This window comes from Cryptomeria japonica, chromosome 1 (assembly GCF_030272615.1).
Source record: "Cryptomeria japonica chromosome 1, Sugi_1.0, whole genome shotgun sequence".
Lineage (NCBI taxonomy): Eukaryota > Viridiplantae > Streptophyta > Pinopsida > Cupressales > Cupressaceae > Cryptomeria > Cryptomeria japonica.
The window spans coordinates 56,923,326-56,944,777 of record NC_081405.1 but is presented as its reverse complement, the minus strand read 5'-3'; the positions used below and the strand labels follow the sequence as shown (position 1 = coordinate 56,944,777).

The 21,452-nt window shown below is 33.1% G+C and overlaps 2 non-coding genes across 2 annotated transcripts; one reads left to right on the top strand and one right to left on the bottom strand.

The window, feature by feature from the left end:
- Positions 1-13,476: 13,476 nt before the first annotated feature.
- TRNAV-UAC (transfer RNA valine (anticodon UAC)) lies at positions 13,477-13,550 on the bottom strand. Its single transcript has one exon. It is a non-coding gene; the product is annotated as a tRNA-Val (tRNA).
- Positions 13,551-13,677: 127 nt separating this feature from the next.
- Positions 13,678-13,758, top strand: TRNAL-CAG (transfer RNA leucine (anticodon CAG)). Its single transcript has one exon. It is a non-coding gene; the product is annotated as a tRNA-Leu (tRNA).
- The last annotated feature ends 7,694 nt before the right edge of the window (positions 13,759-21,452 follow it).

Below are 21,452 nucleotides of genomic sequence, written 5' to 3'. Positions count from 1 at the left end.
CCCTCTCTTCCTATCCCCTATTATCTCGCTTACCTCTCTCTCTCTCTCTCTCTCTCTCTCTCTCTCTCTCTCTCTCTCTCTCTCTCTCTCTCTCTCTCTCTCTCTCTCTCTCTCTCTCTCTCTCTCTCTCTCTCCTTTTCCCAATCTGCCTCCCTCTCTCCATCCCCCTCTCTCCTTCTCCCTCTCCCCCTCTCCTTTTCCCAATCTCCCTCTCTCTCCCTCTCCCCCTAGTACGGGTTATGTAGAACTAAGGCCAAAACTTCTAGTTATACATAACCCGTATGGGTTATGAGAAATTGTGAATGTTGACATAAAAAGTTTCCATAACTCGTACGGGTTATGGGAAAATCTTAATATATTTTAGTCCCAACGGCCTAAAAGCCAACATTGCAAGTTGTTTGAAAGCCCCACTGCTTTTGCACGTGATTCTCTGGGACAATAACAGTCAGGTTTTCATATTCTTTTGTCACGTTTTCTTTGGAATGATTGATTTGTCTCGTATATTGGATTGTTTTTGAAGTTATTTTATCATTGTTACTTTAGATTATAACAAAATCGTGATCATTTGTTACTTTTTTGCTTTGATCATGATTGATTTGTCTTGTATTTTGGTTTTTTTTAAGTTATTTTATTATTGTTACTTTAGATTATAACAAAATGATGATCATTTGTTGTTTTTTTTCTATTTGATTGTGGATTGTCATCATGATGTTATGTGCAGGACAAAGGGAAAGAACAAGAGAGGAACAAATGAACAAAGAGAGGCAGCAAAGGAAAGACAAAGGAAGCGTATGAAGAGATTACGTGAAGGTACGTCATCTAATGCACCTAATGAAAGTGGTGAACATTCAACAATTGAAATTGATATTCAATGAATGCACCAAATCAAAATGATCAACATTCACCAATTCAAATACATATGATGAATGCAATGAACATACACCATTTGAAAATGATTCAGTGAATGCACATGTTAATGAAATTGAAGAAGATATACCATTTGAATTTAATATGATCAATGCACCTAATGAAAATGAAGAGCATGCACCAATCTTAACACTTCTTAGAATAATTCATAGAAAACCAAAGTTCCTAATAAATATTGATGAAAATATTATGAAGCCAATGCATGATAAAATATCCAAAAATAATAGTGAAAGAACCATTGTGAGAAATATTTTTGATGCATACCAAGCCATTGGTTCGAAATCATGCACTAAAGATGCTAATGTTACTCGTTGTGTCCTCACATCAACCATAATGGGAATGGAAATGAAAAAATATCGTTTAATAAGAAAAACAAGCAAGTCATTAAGGATAAGTAGAACCACATTACACTATGCCTTAGAGAGGCTAGAGAATCGGTCCTAGCAATAATCTCTTTGGGCATTCTTGGAGACTCCATGCAAGACAAGGTTGTAGTTGATTGCACTAAACTCTCCATTGCAAGACAAGTTGTTAACACTAAGAATGTTAATGAGAAATATTGGCATGATAACACAAGGGTTTCACCCAACCAAAGAGATGTTGTTAGAAGACAAATTGGAATTAGTTTGGAATTAGTAATCATGAGCCACATCCAAAACACTATTTAGATACCACTCAAACACAATTTATGAAAGGTTTCTTCAAAGCTTTCCTCAGATTAAAATTAGTCAAAGATTTTTTGAGATGACAAAACCATTTTATGTTAAGATTAATCATGCATGTACTACATGTTGTTGTAGGGTTCATGTTGAATTTTCCATGCATTATGATATTTATCGCTATATCTGTTGTACTTTTCACACTAACGATGTTTTGCAGGAATGTGGTCTACAAGCACCTCCTAAGTCACCAAGAGAATTTATTTCAAGTGTACTATGTAGATGAGATGACGGGTGCATTTACTATAAGATGATGTGTTTGAGAGATTTTTATCCTACATGTGGCGGTTTGCAACATTTGCATAGATGCCTACATCTGGATAACACACATGAAATTGGTAAGGAACTAGTTTCTATTGGAAAATATAAGTCAGTCACATATGGTGTTAAAGATGGAAAAGAATTAAAGAGGTGTGAGTTAGTGAAAAAGGATATATGCGTAGTCGATTTTATGAAGATTTTTCAAGAGAAACTAGTGTATGAGTACATAGGTCACACACATAGAGCTAGGTGGTTAGATGAGCAATTCAAGTTGTGTAAGGACACTTTCCCCCTTGGCACTATTGTCTCCATCATTGATTTTGCTGAGAATTATACACTAAAGCCGCAAAATGAAGTACAATCTATGTATTACCACTCTATACAAGTTATAATTTTTATACACATAGCATTCATGCATGCACATGATAGCACCGAGGAGGATAGAAAGGTTATAAGAGAATATCACTTCTATATTAGCGATGTCATACTCATTCCTCAGAGTTTGTGCAAGGATTCTTTACAGTCTTCTATGATAGTTTAAGGGAAAGAGATATAAGATACAACCAACACATAATATGGTTGAACAATTGCACCCCACAATTCAAGAATGCAAGGATGTTCTACTGGTTGACTAGGATGCATGTGACAAGTGGTGTGCAACATTTTTGGAATTTCATTGAGGCAAGGCATGGAAAGGGAGAGCATGATGGTGCGGGAGCATGTGTGAAAAGAGCTCTTACCAGAGAGGAATTGAAGTACGAAGGTGGTGCAATGTTAATAGATGCAAAAACAATTGTGCAATGGTGTAACTCTACGATGGGACTAGGTAATGTAGGTAAGTCTCTGGTTTTTGGATATTTTTGGTTAATAAGTGAATCTAACATTGAAAACTATCTAGATTGTTGTACACTTACTAGATCAAGTGACATGCATTCATTTAGAAGTTGAAATACAACATCACTAGTTATTCATACTAGACAAATTGCATGATTTTGCTCTTCGTGTATGCATTTTTTGTGGGATGAATGTGAATCAAAAGAGTGGGTTGACCAACGGTCTTGTAGACCTTTGCAAACCCTAGATACATATCAACTTCTTAGAGCACTACAAATGAACCAGATTGAAGCATCAATAGATTTTAACCATGTATCAGACATAGTTGAACCAAGTAAAGGGTTGCAATTTGCTACAATTTTAAGCTTAATTTATTAGCACTAACTTATGTTGATTTGGGTATTAACTTATATCCTTCTATTAAATGCAGGTCATGTATATGCAGTTATTGCGGATGAGAACAATGAAGAAGGAACATATTACTTTTTGTGTCTTTGTATTAAGACCAAAAAGAAATTGACTTCTATAGTAGTTGATGGAGAGGGCATTGAATACCCAGTAGGATCCGTTGTTGTGACAGGGACATAGCTTAGAAGGTACTATTGTTGTGTCAAGTTGAGTTGAGACCTCTTAAACTCATTTATTTAGCAGTCGTTGTATTTATTTTGGCATTAAATTATCCTTCTATAAAATGTAGGCACCCTATCAAAAATTATAATGCCTGGTTGTTTGAGGACTTTGAGACACATAGACATATTCTTCATTACTCAAACCTTCTTGTTTCAACAAATATTCATTTGATTAAATATCATGGTAGACCTCTTAACAAGGATTTGTGGAAAGTTTGTGAATCAAACCATGAGGCAATACTTGAGACACTAAGGGTTAGAGCTGATCCAGAAGGTTCACTTGATTGATTTTGGGCCATCTAGAAGAAGAATTCTACAATATGGTAAAATAATTTTGACAATTTTGTATATATCTTTTGCGAAACGTTGTAACTTTGCTTTTTTGGATGTTCTCTACATGCATATGAGCTGTAATATGCATATGAGCTATAATGTGCATATGTAGATGCCAAATTTTGTATATAAAAACATTAATGAGTTGTAATGTGCATATCTAGATGCTAAATTTTGTATAAAAAAACAACAGTGAGTTGTAATGTGCATATCTAGATGCTAATTTCTGTATAAAAAAACAACAATGAGTTGTAATTTGCATATTTAGATGCAAAATTTTGTAAATATAAATAGTAATCAATTTTATTGTCTATATAAGATGCCAAATTTTATATATGAAAGTGTCCATGGGGCTGATTTGCAAATTTTGAGAGCCCAAATTTGCACCACTTGATTATAAATACATTTGTAATAAAATTGTACCATTTAAATATAAATTTGTACTATTTGATTATAAATAACTGAGTCTGATTCTGACATATGTTAAATAACTCGCAAATGGGTATCTGAATATGCAAAAAAAATTCCAAGTGTTTTGGGAAAGTTTTGAGTTATTGTTGAATTACCCGATTTGAAGGGCTAGTAGGAATAGTCCAAAACTGAGAGAGGCCTTTTTAGGCAGAGACAACATGACCCCATAGGTTCAAACGGATCATCCATAAGTGCCACAGTCTCCGAGTTACGCTACGTCAAAGTTTGACCATTTTTTCCACTTTGAGCGCTCAAGGGAAAACATCGCTATGAGGTGGCTCGTAACGATCAGATGTCTTGGGGCAAAACAAGGGCATACCTAGCATAAACCCAGCCACCTATATGCACTCGCACTGATGGTTCATTCCCACGACAAGCAGAACGAAAGATGCACTATTTTGCCACCTCTCACTGACAGTTTTTTATGTGACAGAAAAAATCTCACCACAAGAAAATAGAATCGAGTTACCCAAAACCGAGAGAGGATTTTTTAGGAAGTGATAACATGACCCCATAGGTTCAAATGGATCATCCATAAGTACCACTATCTCTAAGTTACGCGATGTCAAAGTTTGACCATTTTTTCCACTTTGAGCGCTCAAGGGAAAACGTCGCTACAAAGTGGCTCGTAACGTTCAGACGTCTTAGGGAGTGAGACAAGGGCACACCTAGCGTAAACCCAGCCACCCAAATGGGCTCAGGCTAATGGTTTGTTCCCACAACAAGAAGAATGAAAGATGCACTATTTTGCCACCTCTCACTGACGGTTTTTGATGCGACAGAAAAAATCTCACCATAAGAAAACAGAATCGAGTTGCCCGAAACCGAGAGAGGATTTTTTAGGCAGCGACAACATGACCCCATAGATTCAAAAGGATCATCCATAAAATCCATGGTCTCCGAGTTACGTGACGTCAAATTTTGACCATTTTTCCACTTTGAGCGCTCTAAAGAAAATGTCGCTACGAGGTGGCTCGTAATGATCAGATGTCTTGAGGAGAAAGACAAGGGAGCACCTAGCATAAACTCGGCCACCCAGATGTGCTCGCGCTGACGGTTCGTTCCCACGACAAGCAGAACAAAAGATGCACTATTTTGCCACCTCTCACTAACGGTTTTTGATGCGACAGAAAAAATATCACCACAAGAAAATGGAATTGAATTTCCCGAAACCAAAGAAAATTTTTTAGGTAGAGACAACATGACCCCATAGGTTCAAACGGATCATCCATAAGTTCCACAGTCTCCGAGTTATGCGACATCAAAGTTTGACCATTTTTTCCACTTTGAGCGCTCAAGGGAAAACGTCGCTACGAGGTGGCTCGTAACGATCAAACGTCTTGGGGAGCATGACAAGGGAACACCTAGCATAAACCCAGCCACTTGGACATTCTCTCACTGACAGTTCATTCCCACGACAAGCAAAATGAAAGATGCACTATTTGGCCACCTCTCACTAACGGTTTTTGATGCGACAGAAAAAATATCACCACAAGAAAACAGAATCGAGTTGCCCAAAACTGAGAGATTTTTTTTTAGGCAATGACAACACGACCCCATAGGTTCAAACATATCATCCATAAGTGCCATGGTCTTCGAGTTACGTGATGTCAAAGTTTGATCATTTTTTCCACTTTGAGCACTCAAGGGAAAACATCGCTACGAGGTGGCTCGTAATGATCAGACATCTTGGGGAGAAAGACAAGGGCATGCCTAGCATAAACCCAGCCACCCAGATGCACTCATGTTGATGATTCATTCCCACGACAAGCAGAATGAAAGATGCACTATTTTGCCACCTCACTGACGGTTTTTTATGCGACAGAAAAAATCTCACCACAAGAAAACGGAAATGAGTTGTCCGAAACCAAGAGAATCTTTTTTAGGCAGTGACAACATGACCCCATTGGTTCACATGGATCATCCATAAGTGCTAGGGTCTCCGAGTTACGCGACGTCAAAGTTTGACCATTTTTTCCACTTTGAGCGCTCAAGGGAAAACGTCACTACAAGGTGGCTCGTAACGATCGGACATCTTGGGGAGTGAGACAAGGGAAAGCCTAATGTAAACCCGGCCACCCAGACGTGCTCACATTGACAGTTCATTCCCATGACAAGCAAAATGAAAGATGCACTATTTTGTCACCTCTCACTAACAGTTTTTTATGCGACAGAAAAAATATCACCACAAGAAAATGGAATTGAGTTGTCCGAAATTGAGAGAAGATTTTTTAGGCAGCAAAAACACGACCCCATTGGCTCACATAGATCATCCATAAGTGCTTCAACTCTTCTTTTATAGGCGATTTGGATGAATAGGTTTGTCTCTTACCCTAAGGATGACTTTTTATTGAGTAAAATTTAAATGAAAACCTTACCTAAGTCAACTCATCCTTAGATAAATTTCAAATCTTCTTTGTGCGCTCAAATCTTGTCTTAATTGGTTCTTCAAATGATGAACTTCACTCCATAAGCATGAGTTTATGAAATAATAACTTCACTCCAATCTCTTCATGCACGAAGGACTCATCACTCAATCAAAATACACAATATCAGCATTACCGATATCAGTGCTTGGGTATACACAATATGAGCAATAGATGGTTTAAAAGTATACGCCATATGAGTTACAAGTAATGAACAAATTGGATCACATTTCAAGACATATACACAATGAACAAATTTGATCACATTTCAATAGCAAATAACTAAGTTTCAGGAATTTCATGTTTCATATATATCAATGAACAAATTGGATCGAATATCAAGTTTCATATATACCAAAATGAACAATAATCGTGTACATTTCAAAAAATGGCATAGATGCCAAATCAATAATATTTACAAAAATATGGCATGTGTCATTTCTGTCAAAGTCAATATATACGTATACAAATGTCAAATATATAAAAAAAAATTGGTCATTCAATGACCACAACTATAACTATATGTCTCTATCGGTATCTATGACTGTGGCAGATCATCAAAATCAAGCCTCTTTGAAGCAATACGTGGCTTTGTAGGTGGCTGCACAAGGACAATTCAAATGTCAAATCAAATATATTTTCTCAATATAACATCAAAATAACTAAATACTGAACTCTAAATTGTTTGAAGTTGAAATGTTGATTACCTCATCTATGTCTTCTGCAATTGGGTGAGGCTGAGGATCTGTGAGATCTCCTGAAGGAGGTTGTAACTGGTAAAACAACATTAATACATGTTAATAACATATATGTCAAATAACACATAATAACTAAAAATGAATAGACTAAAAAACTAAAGCATACTGGAGCCTCAGATGGATCTTTAGTGGTCGTAGGAGGCAAAGTCATAGATGAATCAGTTACGACCATTTCCTATATCCATGGTAAGTGATCCAAAAGGAGTTAACTATACAGTTTCAACTCTGTTTTGCCCTTAGTGGAAAGGAGTTGATCTAAGACAGACATACCTTTTCCCTTCGTCGTGTTGGATCCCAAAATATACGTGTAGGACTTCTACTGAAATGGAATGGTAGAATAACAGTAGGAAGTTTGGAAGGGGCCTGGAATAGTTTAAAGACAATCATACAAGTTAATAACCCAAAGTTGTTGAAAAACTAGATAAAGCAAATATTTTTAACATATGTAGAAAAAATGCACACCGAAGCCTCGTATAGTTCTTATGTAACCTTAGGAGGCTTAGTCGAATCTGATGTAGCTATTACCATTTCCTATATGAAAAATGATAACATATGATATAGACATAAAAGGATTTAGTTATTTCGAACAAGCAAGAATGCAATCCAAAGTGAATATGAAAATATCACCTCTTCCCTCTACTGAACCTCATCGACATCAGGTGCATTCATTAATTCTGTAAACCCCATATGTTTTTGTATAGAGAATAAATAAATTAAGTGCATTTATCAATATCTACATATACATGTTTAATCATAATACATTTCAACAATTGAATTTAAATTGTAGTGAAGAACCTTTTGTCATTTGGGTGTCTAAGAGGATATCATTTTCTGCCTCAGAGTGCTAGAGGATGGCTTTCTCACACAAGATGTCCTCGAGGCAGGTGGGGTAAACTAACGAAAAAAAATTAACATAAGGGAAAAGAGCATGTATTTAATATATCACTTAAGTCAAAAATATATAAATCTAAATGGTACCGCATAGCTATCTTGGCCAAAGTCAATGGCCGAAAGCATGATATCATCAAGTTGGGACATCTCAGCAAATGATAAGCCCTACAAAATACCAAGTAATGATACATATAATTAACAAAAGATATTTTGAAACCAATGTATTATTATATTTTTACCAAATTTACAAATCTTTACCTTTGGTGGCGAAACTACTCGTGACTGTGGAGTCGACTGAATAGTATGTGGTGTACTCCCACCACTTGTTGCACCCTGCAATGCATTTTATTTATATGTCACTTTAAATTGTTCTAAAATTAAAAATTCATTTCTTTTTATAAGATTTAGTCACTTGATTGATAACATGTCATAAACAGAATTAAACGCACCTATGTCTGATAAAGAGGGTACAACATATTGAGCAGTTCGTCAATGAGGGCCACATCCTCTACAATGGAAGCATGGCATCTACTCCCGCAACATGTACATGAATGAGATGTTGAACCATCCTCATCTGCGTTAGTGTCTACACCAGAACATACACCCTAGCAGGTGGGGCACATATGTTGAATGGGTTGGCTCATGCCAAATGATGCATAAGGTGTTGTTGATGAAGGAGGTGCCACTAAGGAAGGAGGTGTTGTTGATGGAGGAGGTGTCGCTGATGAAGGAGGTGTTGCAAGTGTTGGTACATCCTCTGCTCCAACCAGCTATATGCCATGTTGAACAATGACATCAGTCAATGATGTAGTTGCCTGAAGAGTCTGTAATTCCATAGACTCCTTCAAGGATATAGGGACAGTGACATGAACCATGGGTTTAGGAGATGCATGCCTCCTATGTTGTGGGTCTACCACCCTATGGGCCCCAGGTCTATCCTGCACAAAGCCTCTCCCTCTACCCTGAAATTGTCAAATGTCAAAGTAATTCGGCTTCTCGCCGAGGATAAACTCACAATACAACTTTCTCAAAAAATATAGAGGCACCTCCCAATTATTACAAGGTGGTTGGTCAAAGACCATATATCACCTATCCCAAAAAGCTTCTTTCAACCTATCATGAACACACCAATGTATAGGAAACCAAGTTGTATTTAGTTCTAGGTTATTACTGGTAACAGGATCGATGAAAAGAGCACATATGTCAGCTTTACCTATGCCCTTTTTCTTCACTTGATCATATGACATCCCATCCGCATAAAATGTTCGACATCTATCCCTCCATGAACCTCATTTCGTAACCTCCCTAGATACCTCATTTGCACTATTAGCCATTGTTTCTAGTGTTTTGGCAAGGGTTGAGTGGTGGTGCTCAAGCCTAGAGGTCCTCAACCTATTCACCAATATAGAAATTTGGGCACTGTTTTATGTAAGGCGATTGATGAGATCCTCTTGTATGGCATCTACATGATCTAATGGAGGATGTGGAGGGTTTCGGGGTGGTGGTGGTGGTTGTTAAGGAGTAGCATTTTTAGGATTTTGAGGGTTTTCTTGTTGCTCTTGTGCAATGTTAATAGGGTTTTCTTGAGTTGCTTGTGCAGGAGGAGGTCTTTGTTGTCTATATCATTTTTGGGGATTGCTTGAAGAATCTAACATCAAATTAATAAAAACAAAACTTAAATCAATTTAAACACCCTACTTTAATTAAAATGCAAACAAAAATAATCAAACCAATCAAATCTTACCTGTTCGACGGGGTGCCATTGTTGAAAATTGCTCTCGATGTTGGGAAAATCCAAAATAATTGCAAACCTGTGCGGGTTCTATGTTTTTTTTAAGAAGACAATTAAGAAGACATATACATGATTAATCATAATACAATAAAAAGAAGACAATTAAAACTCTAAGCCTTCTGCAACCCTTATCTATCCCACGTCAAAGGTGGGAGGAGGTATCTATGGATTTCATTATTGGTTTGTCAGCTCATTTCATGTTTGAGCACTCAACTTGCTCATAGCTCACATATCATCCCCAATATGTGGGTACACTAAGGTGGTTAGAAAATTCTTGAGGAAATTTTATTCCTTGCAAGGAAATGAGTGGTACATGAGAGGTGAAAAATTCATTCTTTGATGATGTGGTGGTGTTGCATGGTTTACCACAAAGTATTACCTTAGATAAAGATAAAACTTCTTTATTCATTCTTTGAAAACTTTGTGGAAGAAGTTAGTTACAAAGTTGAATAATAATTTAACATGTCATCTATGTATCTATATGAAAAAATAGAGGTTGTCAATGAAATACTTCCAAATTCTACTCTCAATCAAGTATTCTTACTCATGATATTTAAGAACTATGCTTTAAATTAATGTTGTTTCAAGGTTTAGTTTTTATTGGTGATTTTTTTTTGTCCTTTATTTTATCTATTCTACTATGTAAAGGGCTAGAACCTTATTTTTTTCTAGTTTATTAATTTAGAACCCTATAATATTTTTATTTCAATGAAATTTCATAAAACATACATATCAATTTTTTAAACAACAAAAAAAGGAAGCAAAATAAAAAACTTGAAATTTTGAGGAGAGATTGGTAGGCTCACTGATTGTTTTGGCGAATCTTTGTCCTAATGATTTCAGTCGAATTCACCAAGCAGCAGCTACTAAATGGTGGGGGGTTCAATTTTCCCGATTTTTATAAAAACAATTTTGGCTGAAATATTTTTAGACTGTCATTTCGGTGCCACGCGTATAGGGCATGGTTCTGGCTAAAACACTTACAACTGAATTTATCTAGTTGGCCTAAAATGTGACGCAAGTGTGTGCTTTTACCCATCTGGAAGCTAGTTCACTAGGGTCTGTTATTAACAAAGTCATTATCAAGCTCATTCCTAAAGGGAAAAATGAAGACGCTATTTTTGTTTGGCATCCTATCACCTTGCTTAATACTTCCTACAAAATTATTACCAAAGCTTTATCTGCCAAAATCAAACTAGTTGCACAAAATATTGTTAGACCTAAACAAATAGATTTTCTTGGTGGGAGATTTATTCTTGATAATCTTATCCTTCCTTGGGAAACCATTGAATGGGCACAACAATCAAGCCAATACGCCCTCCTTGTGAAGTTGGATTTCGATAAAGCTTATGATAGAATGTGTTGGAACTTTATTCTCAAGATGTTGCAATGGTTGGGATTTAGTCTTAATTTGTGGAAACATGTTGAAATGCTATTCTCAGATGCCAATGCTCAACTGATAATAAACAAGGAGATGCTCAAGCCCTTTCCTCTGCACCACTCAATCAAGAAATGTTGCCCCTTGTCTCCTTTTCTCTATGCTCTAGTTGTTGATGCTCTTGGCTATCTGTTGCAAAAATATAATCAAATGGACAAGCTTAAGGGTATTTCCGCCCCTAACAACTCGATTGTGATAAATTCCCATTTTATTGATGATATTATGTTGTTCCTTTAAAATTCTAAAGAGGAGTTTAATAATGTCATGGATGCTCTCAACCTTTATTGTTTAGTTTCTGAATCAAATTTATCTCACCATAAAATTGAATTTCTCTTGATACAAACGGATCATATTCCTCCTTGGATTCGTAAGGAAAGGAAATAAGTCGAACATGATCAAATTTATCACTATTTGGGCATCCCTTTTGGTTTGGGAGTTTCTCTTTCTGATATGTGGAAGTGGTTTCTCAATAAAGTCAAAATGAAATTATACACTTGGGAAAATAACTTTATATCCTTAGCTGGTAAGATTCAAGTGGTGAATCGAATATTTTTGGCTTCACATGTTTATTACTCTTCTTGTTGGATGCCCTCCAAAAAGAGTTACAATGATCTTATTAAAATTGTTCGACATTTTCTTGGAGTGGTAATGTTGGTTTTTAGTACACTTCATGGTTGCATTGTATCCAACCTAAATCTAAAGGTGAATTGGGCCTTTTGGATCCTCAAACTCAAGGGGTATGTGTAGTAGCCAAACATATAATTAGAGTGATCAAGGGAGACAAACCTTGAAAAAAATTGGTTTAATTTTGCATTATCTGAGCCTCAACCAAAAATAAATGGTAAAATGTTAAGTGGGTGGATAAAATTTTAATGGCACCTCCCTTTCATATTAAAGCCTCTTTTCCTTTGTAGTTTATATGGAGAGCTTAGCAGCAAATTTGCAAATTCTTGAATTTGAGGAATTTTTCCTTACAACATGGATTCAATTTTGGTGACACCTCAATTTGGTGGAACAAATTGATCCAATATCAAGGTCATCCTCTTGTTGTTGCATTCCAAAGGCATGCATATTATCTCTTGAAGAAAGGAGTTTGTTAGTTTAAGGGTCTATGGGACTTTAATTCGCTAGAGTAGGCTACTTAGCCAATTATTAAAACTGCATTTGGTTTAAATAATAGGGTTAAAGGGTTTCTAATCTTTGTCCAATCATTAGTTTCTATTGATCTTACCATGAAAATTTATCCGTCGTTGGAATGTAATTTCTCAAAAAATTGTAGATTTGGCTTTCTAATGTAAAGGCCAATACCCAAATAATTTTAATGGCACCTTCCTTTCATATTAAAGCCTATTTTCCTTTGAAGTTTATATGGAGAGTTTGGCAGCAAATTTGCAAATTCTTGAATTTGAGGAATTTTCCCCTACAACATTGATTCAGTTTTGGTGACACCTCAATTTGATGGAATAACATTTTTCCTTTTTAAAGACACTAATTTTTAATGACTACTAGATATTGAACCCAAAATCTCTAGTTTCCTAGACCAACATCTTATCCATTAGACCATAGATCGCAATAACATTTTTTTCTTTAATTTTTAATTACTAACTACTAACTTTTACTTTTAAGATAATTACTAATTACTAACTTTTACTTTTAAGATTGCTTTACATCTAATGTTAAACTGTCAATTTTTTCTATAATTCTTATGACTTTCTTTTACTTTTATGATTGCTTTACAATGAAAAAATAGCGAATGTCAGCACCTAATGAAATAAAAAATGCCAAAAATGCAAAGTAGTAACTAATCACTAATCACTAATTACTAACTTTAACTTTTATGATTACTTTACACTTAATGTTAAACTGTCAATTTTTTTCTATAATTCTTATGACTTTCTTTGACTTTCTTTGACTTTTATGATTGCTTTACAATGAAAAAACAGCGAGTGCCAGCACCTAATGAAATTAATGAAATAAAAAATGCCAGAAATATAACGTGGTGCTGCCCAGGTTCGAACTGGGGACCTTCAGTGTGTAAGACTGACGTGATAACCGACTACACCACAGCACCGATATGGTTCGTTTGACAAATAGCTGTTAAATTAATTATAACAGAAATATCCATATTTTTTCCTTCCGGCTCACTGGCTTGCTTAATTATGATATTATTAATAAAAAATAAACGATTAATATGGTATGTCAAGATGGCCGAGTTGGTCTAAGGCGCCAGTTTCAGGTACTGGTCCGAAAGGGCATGGGTTCAAATCCCATTCTTGACAGTTTTATATTTAAATTTGAATTTTGGAACAGACTATTTCCTATTTAAGTATTTAATATAAATAAATTTACAATTACACCTGGGCATCTGAGTATGCAATGGTTATATTAGGTAATTTAGATTTTATGATAAAATCTGTACAAAAATTATTGAAAATAATTAGCATCATCTAATGCAATCTTCATAGTTTTGATCTATATTAATATTAACTATTTGAAAAGATTTTATAGTGAAAGGAAATATATTGAATTCTCTAGAAAAGAACATTTTAGTCACATGACATTTCATCTCATAAGCATATAGGTGAGAATAAAATAAAACCAATATCAAGTAATAAAATCATTTATTTTAATAAAAATAGACACTTTAAAAATAGAATTTAAATTTATCACAAATGAATCGTGAAATATTGATAAAAACTGAAAATCTACATATACATTAAAATAAGTATCATGTACTAGCTAGTACTTGCCTTGTTTTTAAAATTTGATTATATTTTTTCAATTTTTTTAAAGTGTGATATATTTTTATATTTAATTTTTTTTAAAATAGTAATATAATAATAATAATTTTATACTAATTTTAAAATATTATAATAATAATAAAAATATGTGATATATTAAAAATAATTTAATATTAATAGAAAAATAATATAAGATGGTATAATAATATTGTAATTTTAATTATTATAGTATTTTTTTATTATTATATTATCTTACATAATGTATTTTTGTTATTATTTTGAAATAATTTATAATTTAAATTTTTAAAAAAGTATAATAATTCTATTTAATATTTTTTTAAGGAATGCTTCAATTTTAATTTTTGGGACAAAGAGGAAAGCATAATATATAAATTAAAATAAAAGATTATATATGATAAAATGTTTTAGATCCATGTGATAAAATTAAAAAATATTTTATTCCTATATAAACAACCTTTTTATTTATTAAATATTTATCTTATTTTAGTTTTGAATTTTTAAAATTATTTAAGACTTTTATTATAAATGTTTCATTTGCTAAAGAGTTAGTTTAAGTAAATAATTTTTTTTTAAGAAAATTAAATAAAATAATTTTGAAATGAGTAAAATAACTATAAATAATAGTAATTTTTGAGTAAACAATATAAATAAATTAAAATTATTTTTTCAAAAATTGTAAAGTGAAAAAATTAAATTGAAGTAAAGTAAAATATATTATTCTATAATTAAATGAACTTTCAATGAATAAATAATTATTTGTTAACATGGACAAAGTTGATTTAAAAAACAAAGTAAAAAAAAAACAAGACTAAAATTTGGATTACATTTAGAATTAGGGCTAGACTAAAATTTGGATTATATTTAGAATTAAGGCTAGGTTTATAATTAGAGTTATGATAAACTTTAGAGTATGGTTAGAATTAGGATTAGTTTTAGAATTAGCATTATAATTTTAATTAGGGTTAAAGTTTTAATTGGGTACAATTGGAACTAGGGCTAGGATGAAGGTTATTTAGGGTTGAATTAGAGAAAAGAGAGAGTTGAAACCAATCAATTAGTTCTATTTATATTTTTAATAATCAGTGTAACAACTTCTTTATCTCAAAATTTGTATCTATCTATATCTTACTATCGGCAGAAAAATAATTTTCGTAATTTATAATGTTAAAAATTGTACAATTAGACTTTGGTAAATAAAAAGATTGAAAAAGTTAAAAGTGAAAATTTGTTTGTGATTGGTTCAAATTAATTTTTTTAATAACTAGTTAACTGGAAAAACAAAAAACTCATTACAATAGTATTGCCTAACGCAAGTACTAATAACCAAGTTTGTTAAATAGAAATTATGAAAGTTCCAGATTTTTTATCATTTTTATATTTGGAAGAACCAATCACTAGATACAACCTAGAAAGAAATGCAAAATATGTGAAAATAAAAACTAGTATACAAATCATTGACCCTCCTAATTACACAGTATATTGAAATTATAGTCATCTTTTGTTATAATGTTATTTGGATTGATTAAATCCTTAGAAGTGAATTGAAATTCATCTTGCTATAAAAATTTGATTGATAGTTAAAGTTGGAAGAGAAGTGATTAGTGTATTTTTCCATCAATTACATTTCAATTGTCTTTATATTTTACTATCTCTCTGATGAAAAGTCAAATTTTAAAATGATAAGATAATTTAAATTAGCATCATCTTGTACGCATTGAACTTATATTTGACCAATAAATGAAGGTCGTTGGATTCAAAGTCCAGAGTGCTAACCACTACACCTTGGAACCCATGTTATTTTTAATCTTCCCTTGCTTATATTATCTAGAAACACAGAGAGTCAAAAACAATAATCTTGATGGTGTAATTATCACATAAATCTTCTGGAAAATGTAATTTTACATTTTGAATCAACATCAAGTTAAAATAATGTTAGGAAAAATATATTCAAGTATCAAATTAGGCAGTTCAGAGATTATGGTATTCACATTCTGCAGGTAAGCCACTCAAACACTACTAAAATATGGGAGTCAAATCTTTGCAATAGACAAGGATTTTGGTAAGCATGGTACAAAATAATAACAAAATACAAACTAGTCATATTGTGTAATAAAATTTAGTCAATATATTTAGCAATAATGAAAAATGGATTATTGTGAAGCAAAGATCATATCAAATTGTGGTAAATATATCCTTTCAATAAATAGACTAGTTTTATTTTCCCATTGTGAGAGAATCTCTCTTCATTGAGGATTTGTAAATCACAATTATGGAAGAGAACCATTGAAATATGAACCATTCATTTGTAGAGACACAAAATATGATATGTAATACAATACAAAACAAAATGTGATATGTAATATAAAACAAAACAAGCTATACTTCCATGTTGAAATAGAGCATTTTATGGGAAGTGCCTTCTAAAAACATGTTCAAGGACTAGGCTTGGAGTTCACATACGATTCACCTTTATGTTGTGCAACATCTTATTAAAAGTTTATTTCTTTTTCATTTTGTTGAATCCAATCATGGTGAGACTATTCTCAAACATGGCTTTTCGCTTGTAATTCTTCTTTGATATTTTTTGAACCTTGGGTTAGGACTTAGTTGTCTCCAATGAAAATAAATTTTAGACTATCGTTTGGGTTGAGTTCCTTGGGTTGCCTTTGCCATTTTTTTTTCAGTCAAATAGCCTCTTACTTATGAATTATGGTTTGTGTTGAACCTAAACAATTATATTCAAATCATCCTCAGTGGAAAGTTTGTGCTGACATGGACCTCTCCACATATTTAAATGAGACTATGTATATGTAAATTCGTAAATAAGATATGGTCAATGGGTTGTGTACCTAAATTTTTTGAACACTTATTATAATTGTCCATCCTTTGAACATCCTGGTTTTGAGATTATCCTTTGGTCTTACTAACCTAAAACCCTCCTCACAATTCATCATGGTTTGTAACTTGTTTGAAAAGAAGAGGAAAGATTGCATATTATTAATCACAAAGCCAAAAAGTCTACGAAAAAATATGCTCCCCCAAAGCCTTCTTCAAGCTTTAGGGGTTGGGATTCGAGATATTTTTAAAACTTCTAAAGTTTTGAAAATCTATTCGTTTCCTCTTTAAGAGACCTTTTGTGAAGTAAAATATGTGAGAGCTCTATTAAAGGCATCATTATTATCGAGCATCCTTTAACTAACACTTCCCGACATGCTTTCCCTCCTTTAGTTGGGCAATAAAGGTCCCATTCCCCACTAGGGTACTCCGAAGAGAACAAATATGTGCTTGAGAAATGGAGACCTAACAAACTTGATTTTTACATAAAAAAGTTTTGAATCAAGTGGTGCTCTTTTGTCAAATAGTTAATTTTATTTGGTTGAGTTAGATAATGAGGAGATGATTCTTGACACATGTTTTTAAATTGTGTAACCTAGAATGTTTAAGGTCTACTGGACCTTTCCTATAAGTATGTCATTTGAAACACTAGATTAAATAGTTTTTAAGTTTGCACACTCTCTATTTACAATAGGTTAAGATTTATCCAATTTTTTAAGTTTATATAGCTTGCCATGTCATTTGGCCTGCTAATTATTTTTTGTGTAGTAACCATGAAGTAGGTTAGGTGGTATTATCACCTTCTCTTTTCTATGGGGCATCAACACTTAGTTGACGAGGCATGTTTGACACCCTCCAAGTACAAGCTAGATCACACTTTTATAAAGGAAATGACCAACACCTATCCAACATTTTAACTTGAATCAATTAAAAATGACATATATGTACTAAATATTAAAATGATGTAAACTAATAAAATATACATCCTTTTTAGTGTATTTTATGTTTGCTACTTTTTGAAAAAATAAAAAAAATATTATAATATATATATATATATATATATATATATATATATATATATATATATATATATATATATATATATATATATTGAAATTAACATCATAATTTAGTTGTTGATTAAATGTTCAAAAAATGAAGTTACATGGAACATCGCTCTTTATATAGTATTTTTTTTTTTACTTTCAATTTTAGTGCATGGATTTTATTTTTTCTAATGTTGATAAATACATTCTTAAAATATATATTAAAATGCTTGTGTATTGAAAATCAACAATTTCCATTCGACTTTAGCTTTTGACTTGACAATTTATCTAAAATAGAAAAAAATGGTACAATCTTGAGATGGATCGTTTATCTAGTGTATCATACTTTTTTCAAAAAATTTAAATATTTTTACTTTGCGCGATAACAACTCTTACATTCTAGTGTTGATAATCCACTTTTAGTAAAAATTTAAAAACAAAAATTAAATAATAATTAAACTGTTAAAAAAATATATTTTTGAAAAGTAAACTTATAGATCTACAAAAGGGTATTTTTTATATTTTTAAAATAATATTATTTATGTCAGTAGGAGTTGTTGGAACGCCAAGTTTTTGAATATTTTCATTTTTTTGTAAATTGGTCTCAATGTGGTACTACATATGCATTTAGTGAAAGATTTTGGTTAGAAAAGTTGTATACATATATAACCTAACCAAACTTTGTACTTTTAAGTTCTAGTTAACTCGTATATTTGACCAAACTTGATTTTTAGTTAGAAATAGTTAAATTCACTTGTGCTAATAAATTGCCCTAAATGTTGACACAACTTTGTACTTTTACATCCCACCAACCAACCATTATGAACTCTTTTTAACATTATAACCATATTTTTATAGTTGTTAATGTTTAGGCTTTGATGTTGTAAAGGGGAAATTTTTGATTTGGCAATTCGCAACATAGAAGGAGAAATCACCAAATCAATTTTTCCTTTTATTGGGAGATGGCCTTTACATTCAAAAGAGGGGAGGAATCCACTAGATTCAATCACAAATTAGATAAGGACTAAATACTAAGTAGATTAATTGACTATGATGTGTTTTTCCCTCTTTTCTAAGTTGAAATATTGATTTAGAGTAAAGTGTTGAAATTGAAGACAAAACTGAGAAAATACTGAGTTGTCGATGTGGGATTCAGTCATGCACCTGGATCTGAGAAATGTGAGTTGATTCGGATCTACCCTATGAAAACTACCCAAAATAGCGAGGGTCATGGCAATGCCTCTTGGTCCTCCAAATTTTCCACGTGTCGAAAAGAGTTATTCCATCTCCACAAATAAATCTTAATTCCAGAAGAACAATTGTGCACCTATTTCCTGCACACAGAAAGAAAGGGAAATAGGTTGGGAATAGGGGTTTGCCTTTGGTCAAACCTGAATTTTGGAATTAACCATGAAATTGAGACAAATGTAATTGAAATGACTGAAAGGAAATGTTCTCCTTTTGAGGGAGATGTTGAATTATGACTGAAAATGAAATGATTATAACTCCTTGTGAATTTTTGCTTGCCTCCACATGGAATTAGGGTTTCATGAAATAGGATGTAGATCTCCACTTCAATGCTTGAATCTTGACTTTATTGTTGCTCCAAGGCTTGAAGGAAGACTGAAAATGCTCAATTTCTCTTGAATGCTTGAATGCTTGATCTCTTGTGTGCTTGAATGCTTCTTTATTTTTCATGATCATCAAATGAGAGGGGCAATCCTCTTTATATACTTGCATGTCAGATTAATTGACTGATTTTTTGATATAGGCCAACACGAAGAGAGAAATCCCGTCCAAATTTGAGAGGGTTTAAGGGTTTGAATTAGGTTCCATTTAGGGAGGACCATGGCACCACACCCTCATCCTACCCTATTTTGGGGCAGGATCAAGGTGCAGGATGAGTGCAAGTTTGAAAATTTTGGTATTTGTGATGTGCAAGAGCATAATCAGGTTTTCGATCAGGCCAAGGGGCGCAAACACTGAGGTGAAGACCCAAATGCAGTTGAAAATTGCAAGGGGTGCAATTTTAGGATGCTACAAATGTTTTAATAGATATACCCTCTAGAGGTGGATTGCCAATTTAATGTCTACCACCACTTGAATCTTGTATGGGGATTTTAATATTATTGAAGTGACCTATGTTATTGTGTTGTCTTGCCTATGTGGTGGGCAATTTGTGAAAGGAAGGCTTAGTTCTTGAAGAGGGGAAAACATATTTGAAAGGTAAACTGATCAAAACATAACGAAATAAACATGCAGAATGCTAAAATATCATAAAAAGACCATTTCACCTTGCTATTTTACCTTCTCCTTCGAATTGAGCTTGATGAAGTGAAGGTGCCCCTTGATAATGCTCCACTTGATGTGCTCCTTTGATTGTTGGATGTGGATGGCTCTCCAATATTGTGCAAAAATGATAAGGATGAATGATAAGGATGAGATGATCAAGTTGCCAAGATGATTTCCTGGGCTCAAAAGGGTAGCATAAGCTTACTGGATTTCAAGATGTTTTGAATGAAGGGATGGAACCCTATTTTATAGGAAGAGGAGAGGAAAACAGATGGCTAGGATGAATTCAAGATGAAGGGCTAAGATTTACTTGTGAGGTCACACAAGGTCCAAGAGAGGGTGTGGAGACCAAGAAATATGCCTTAAAGGCATTTCGTATCTCCACACTCTACAAGATGCATTGGAGGAATTAAAAATTCTCCAAAAATGGATATTATGGGGATTAGAAGAATAAAAAGGAATTAAAAATTCCTTGGGAGAGGGAAATGCCTAGAGGAATGTGAGATTTCGAAAATCTTACATTCATCTAGAAAAAGAGCATTTAAAGCTAGTGGCTGGATGAAAGGACAAAGAGTTGACTTTGTGGCTAATCATGATGATTAGCCATTAACGACTCATTAGGAGGGGAATTAGAGGAAATGTTAGGTGGGATTTATATTTGTAGGAGAATTTGACTAGGAGAGAGAATGAGTGGAGGGAATAAAAAATTAGAAGAATAATGTTAAGTGAGTTTAGGGAGTTTCTAGAAGAATTTATTAGGTTGATGATGAATTAAGAAGATGATTTGTAGGAATCATGTAGGTTAACTGATTAATTGAAATTAATTAGCTAAGAGGAAGATTTGTGAGGATTTGATTTTTTAGAAGAATAAAGAAAGGGATTGATTTATTAAATAAATCAATCATATGCTATAGTGACAATATTAATTATATTTAATTAATATTGAGAAGAATTTTAATTAACATAATTAATTAATTAATTATGTGAGGAATTAAAAATAATTAAAATAATTATTTTTAAGTGTCTACATTTTGCCCC